Source organism: Cryptomeria japonica, unplaced genomic scaffold (genome assembly GCF_030272615.1).
Source record: "Cryptomeria japonica unplaced genomic scaffold, Sugi_1.0 HiC_scaffold_1350, whole genome shotgun sequence".
Classification (NCBI taxonomy): domain Eukaryota; kingdom Viridiplantae; phylum Streptophyta; class Pinopsida; order Cupressales; family Cupressaceae; genus Cryptomeria; species Cryptomeria japonica.
The window spans coordinates 3,198-8,955 of record NW_026729838.1 but is presented as its reverse complement, the minus strand read 5'-3'; the positions used below and the strand labels follow the sequence as shown (position 1 = coordinate 8,955).

Sequence of the window (5,758 nt, the reverse complement as noted above, 5' to 3'; positions counted from 1 at the left end):
GGCACGCGCGTTCCGTTTTTTTCACTATCTTTCAAAACGGAAATTTTAAAATCTCCTTTTTTTTTTGCCTTTTCTGGAAATTAGTGAAGGCAGCGCATCAAAGGTGCGCACCTCGCTGCCCACCTTGGTGTGCTCTGAGGTGCGCACCCGGGAGCGCTACGAAGTGTGCTCCAAGGTGCGGCGTGCACGTTGTCGGAGCCCGGTTTGCCCCGGGTGCGCACCTCGCCTGCACCTTGGCCGGGGTGGGCACCTTGGCTGGGTTTGCCCAGGGTGCGCTCCGAAGCGGGGTTACTGGAGCGCCCCCTCTTTTTTTGTCAGAGCGTTTGGTGGGGTTTCTCGCATTGGCTCTTCCCAGGCCCGGTTGTTGGGTGCGCTCCCACCCTGGCGCGCGCGAAGTTGGAAGTTGGGTTAATTGCCCGGGCGCGCACCTTCGCCAGGGTGGGCACCTTGGTGCGCACACCTTGGCTGGGCTGCGCACCAGGGCGGGCTCAAGATGGCACCAGCATTCCCTTTTTCTCACTATCTTTCAAAACGGAAATTTTAAAATCTCGTTTTTTTTTTGCCTTTTATGGAAATTAGTGAAGGCATCGCATCAAAGGTGCGCACCTCGCTGCCCACCTTGGTGTGCTCCGAGGTGCCCACCACGGTGCGCAACGCCGGTGCGAACCCGGGAGCGCCCCGATGTGTGCTCCAAGGTGCGGCGTGCACGAAGTCGGACCCCGGTTTGCCCCGGGTGCGCACCTCGCGTGCACCTTGGTGCGCACACCTTGGCTGGGTTGCGCGGCCTGGTGGGCACCATGGTGCGCACCAAGGAGCGCTCCGAAGTGTGCTCCAAGGTGCGGCGTGCACGAAGTCGGAGCCCGGTTTGCCCCGGGTACGCACCTCGCGTGCACCTTCGCCGGGGTGGGCACCTCGGCTGGGTTGCGCGCCCTGGTGCGCACCAAGGAGCGCTCCGAAGTGTGCTCCAAGGTGCGGCGTGCACGAAGTCGGAGCCCGGTTTGCCCCGGGTGCGCACCTTCGCCGCGGTGCGCACCATGGCGTGCACGAAGTCGGAGCCCGGTTTGCCCCGGGTGCGCACCTCGCGTGCACCTTCGGCGGGGTTGCGCGCCCTGGTGGGCACCATGGTGCGCACCAAGGAGCGCTCCGAAGTGTGCTCCAAGGTGCGGCGTGCACGAAGTCGGAGCCCGGTTTGCCCCGGGTGCGCACCTCGCGTGCACCTTCGGCGGGGTTGCGCGCCCTGGTGGGCACCATGGTGCGCACCAAGGAGCGCTCCGAAGTGTGCTCCAAGGTGCGGCGTGCACGAAGTCGGAGCCCGGTTTGCCCCGGGTGCGCACCTCGCGTGCACCTTCGCCGCGGTGGGCACCATGGCGTGCACGAAGTCGGAGCCCGGTTTGCCCCGGGTGCGCACCTCGCGTGCACCTTCGCCGGGGTGGGCACCTCGGCTGGGTTGCGCGCCCTGGTGCGCACCAAGGAGCGCTCCGAAGTGTGCTCCAAGGTGCGGCGTGCACGAAGTCGGAGCCCGGTTTGCCCCGGGTGCGCACCTCGCGTGCACCTTCGCCAGGGTGGGCACCTCGGTGCGCACACCTTCTCAATGTTTTCTTGCCTTTTCTGGAAATTGGTGAAGGCAGCGCATCAAAGGTGCGCACCTCGGTGTGCTCCGAGGTGCGAACCCGAGAGCGCTCCGAGGTGCCCACGAAGTCGAAAGTCGGGTTAATTGCATTGTTTTCCCCGGGTGCGCTCCGAGGTGCGCAACATCGGCGCGCACCAAGGAGGGCTCCGAAGTGTGCTCCAAGGTGCGCACGATGGCGTGCACCTCTGGTGCGCACGATTCGGAGCTCGGTTTGACCGGGGTGCGCACACCTTGGCTGGGTTGCGCACCTTTTGTGCGCTCCAAGGTGCGCACGAAGTCGGAGCTCGGTTTGCCCCGGGTGCGCACCTTCGCCAGGGTGCGCACCTTGATGCGCACGCCTTGGCTGGGCTGCGCACCTTGGTGGGCGCCATGGTGCGCACCTTTCGTGCGCTCCAAGGTGCGCACGAAGTCGGAGCTCGGTTTGCCCCGGGTGCGCACCTTGGTGGGCGCCATGGTGCACTCCGAGGTGCCCAAGATTGGTGCGCACCAAGGAGCGCTCCGAAGTGCGCTCCAAGGTGCGCGCGAAGTCGAAAGTTGGGTTAATTGTCCGGTTTGCCTCGGGTGCGCACCTTGCGTGCACCTTCGCCAGGGTGGGCGCCTTGGTGCGCACACCTTGGCTGGGCTGCGCACACCTTGGCACCCGCGTTTCCTTCATTTTAAATTTTTTTTTTTTACAATCTCTCAAGTGGGAAATTCTATAATCTCAACTTTTTTTGCCTTTTCAGGAAACTTTTGAATGGAGCGCATCATTGGTGCGCTCCGAAGTGTGCTCCAAAGCTCTCTCCAGCTGCGTGCACCTGCCCCGGCCGCGCACCCGGCCCCGCCCAGCTTCGCTCACCTGTCCCGGGCGTCTGGTGCGGAACCTTAGAGTAAGAAACATCACCGTGCACCTTGGCCAACGTGCGCGACTCGACCGAGCGCGCACTGGCCGAGGTGCACACCGATTTCACCTGGGTGCGCGCGCAGCACCTCGGGCGCACCGGGGTGCGCGCACAACGCCCGGGTTGCACCGTGGCCTGTGTGCTCGGGGCGCCTCGGGTGCGCGCTCGGTGTCGCCCCCAGCGCGCGCGGTAGTGCGGGCAGCGCACCCCGGCCCGGCCCGGCCCCGACGAGAACGCAAACGGGCAAAAGGTTTATTCAAATAGCATTGCGACGCCCGGCGAAAAACTAAAAAAGGGTGCAACACCGGGACTTCCCGGGAGGTCACCCATCCCAGTACTACTCCGGCCCAAGCGCGCTTAACTGCGGAGTTCTGATGGGATCCGGTGCACTAACGCTGGTATGATCGCACCCGTTATGAGCTTGTCGCAGTGTGTACTTAGCAAACCGCGACCCACGTGCGAATCCACCCCGGCCACCCACCCCCGTCGAGGTGCACACCCTCCCTCGCGAAGTGCGCCCCGTTCGCCAAGTGTGAGCCCTGCCCGGGTGCGCGCACCTTGCTAGGGCGTCGGGTGTGCACCCGGCCCGGCCTACGTGCGTGCACCTGGAGGGGGCGTCGTGTGCGTGCAGTGTCCCGTCTGCAACGCGGTGCCCACACACCACCTCGGGCGCAACGACCTGCGCTCACATGTGGGCCGAGTGCACCTTGGTGCATGTTCGGGGCGCCTCGGGTGCACGCTCGATCTTGCCCCGGTGCACCAAGGCGCTCGGTTTGCCCCGGGTGCGCACTTGGTGCAAGGTGGGCACCCAAAATAGGGATCAAGCACCAAAACACAAGTTTCGGGATGCAAAATGGGACCCAAGGACCACAAATGCGTTCCAAGACCCATGATGGGTCCACGAGAACAAAAATGTGTTCCGAGACTTAATAAACAAATATTGGGTTTTAGGAGAAGAAACATGCTCTGATGCCCAAAACGAGAATCGACCCCGAAAAGGCCACAGGCCAAAAGTGGGATGCGAGACAAAAAAAAATGGGACCCGAGGACCAAAATTGGGTTCCCAGGTCGAAGACAGGGCAACCGGACAAGAAACGACCTCTAAGGCTCGAAATGAGTCCCGACGACTAAAACTTGACAAGAAGCACCCATCAGGCACCCAACTCGACACCCATGGGATGCCGACCCACCCGGGCTTCCACCTAGCACACCTTGGCACCCACCCACCCTCGCACCCAACCTCGCACCCAACTTAGCACCTTTGAACCCACATTGGCACTCACCCTGACCCTGGCACCTTGGAACCCACATTGGCACTCACCTTGACCCTGGCACCCACCTTTGCACTCACCTTGGGACCCACCCTGGCTCCCACCTCGGCACCCACCCAGACACCCACCTTGGTTCCTTGGCACCCACCTTGGATCCTTGGCACCCACCCCGACACCCACCTTGGCACGCAACTTGGCTACTTGCCACCCACCTTGGCTCCTTGACGCCCACCCCGACAACCACCCCGTGACCTACCCTGGCTAGGGTTGGTGCACACCCACCCTGGTGCCCACCTTGGCACCCACCCTATGACCCACCTTGGCACGCACCTTAGTACCCACCCCGTTACCCACCCTAGGACCCACCCCGTGACCCACCTTGGCCAGGGTGGGTGCCTTGGTGCGCACAACTTGCCTGGGCTGCACACCAGGGCGGGCTCAAGATGGCACCCGCGTTCCGTTTTTTTCACTATCTTTCAAAACGGAAATTTTAAAATCTCATTTTTTTCTTTTTTTTGCCTTTTCTGGAAATTAGTGAAGGCAGCGCATCAAAGGTGCGCAATGCTGGTGCGAACCCGGGAGCGCTCCGATGTGTGCTCCAAGGTGCGGCGTGCACGAAGTCCGAGCCCGGTTTGCCCCGGGTGCGCACCTCGCGTGCACCTTCGCCGGGGTGAGCACCTTGGCTGGGTTGCGCGCCCTGGTGCGTACCAAGGAGCGCTCTGAAGTGTGCTCCAAGGTGCGGCGTGCACGAAGTCGGAGCCCGGTTTGCCCCGGGTGTGCACCTCGGGTGCGCACCTCGCGTGCACCTTCGCTGCGGTGGGCACCTTGGCTGGGTTGCGCGCCTTGGTGGGCACCATGCAGTGCACGAAGTCGGAGCCCGGTTTGCCCCGGGCGCGCACCTCCGCCAGGGTGGGCACCTTGGTGCGCACAACTTGCCTGGGCTGCGCATCAGGAAGGGCTCAAGATGGCACCCGCGTTCCGTTTTTTTCACTATCTTTCAGAACGGAAATTTTAAAATATCGTTTTTTTTTGCCTTTTCTGGAAATTAGTGAAGGCAGCGCATCAAAGGTGCGCAACGCTGGTGCGAACCTGGGAGCGCTCCGATGTGTGCTCCAAGGTGCGGCGTGCACGAAGTCGGAGCCCGGTTTGCCTCGGGTGCGCCCTGGTGGGCACCATGGTGCGCACCAAGGAGCGCTCCGAAGTGTGCTCCAAGGTGCGGCCTGCACGAAGTCGGAGCCCGGTTTGCCCCGGGTGTGCACCTCGGGTGGGCACCTTGGTGCGCATGCCTTGCCTGGGCTGCGCACCAGGGCGGGCTCAAGATGGCACCCGCGTTCCTTTTTTTTCACTATCTTTCAAAACGGAAATTTTAAAATCTCATTTTTTTTTGCCTTTTTCTGGAAATTAGTGAAGGCAGCGCATCAAAGGTGCGCACCTCGCTGCCCACCACGGTGCGCAACGCCGGTGGGCACCCGGGAGTGCTTCGAAGTGTGCTCCAAGGTGCTGCGTGCACGTTGTCGGAGCCCGGTTTGCCCCGGGTGCGCACCTCGCGTGCACCTTCGTCGGGGTGGGCACCTTGGCTTGGTTTGCCCCGGCTGCGCTCCGAAGCGGGGTTATTGGAGCGCCGCCTCTTTTTTTGTCGGAGCGTTTGGTGGGGTTTCTCGCATTGGCTCTTCCGAGGCCCGGTTGCCACCCTGGCGCGCACGAAGTCGGAAGTAGGGTTAATTGCCCGGGTGCGCACCTTTGCCAGGGTGGCACCTTACCTGGGCTGCGCACCAGGGCGGGCTCAAGATGGCACGCGCGTTCCGTTTTTTTCACTATCTTTCAAAACGGAAATTTTAAAATCTCCTTTTTTTTTTGCCTTTTCTGGAAATTAGTGAAGGCAGCGCATCAAAGGTGCGCACCTCGCTGCCCACCTTGGTGTGCTCTGAGGTGCGCACCCGGGAGCGCTACGAAGTGTGCTCCAAGGTGCGGCGTGC

The 5,758-nt window shown here is 62.3% G+C and overlaps 1 non-coding gene across 1 annotated transcript; it reads right to left on the bottom strand.

The window, feature by feature from the left end:
- Positions 1-2,804: 2,804 nt before the first annotated feature.
- On the bottom strand, positions 2,805-2,923 carry LOC131873264 (5S ribosomal RNA). Its single transcript, XR_009371250.1, has one exon. It is a non-coding gene; the product is annotated as a 5S ribosomal RNA (ribosomal RNA).
- Between the last annotated feature and the right edge of the window lie 2,835 nt (positions 2,924-5,758).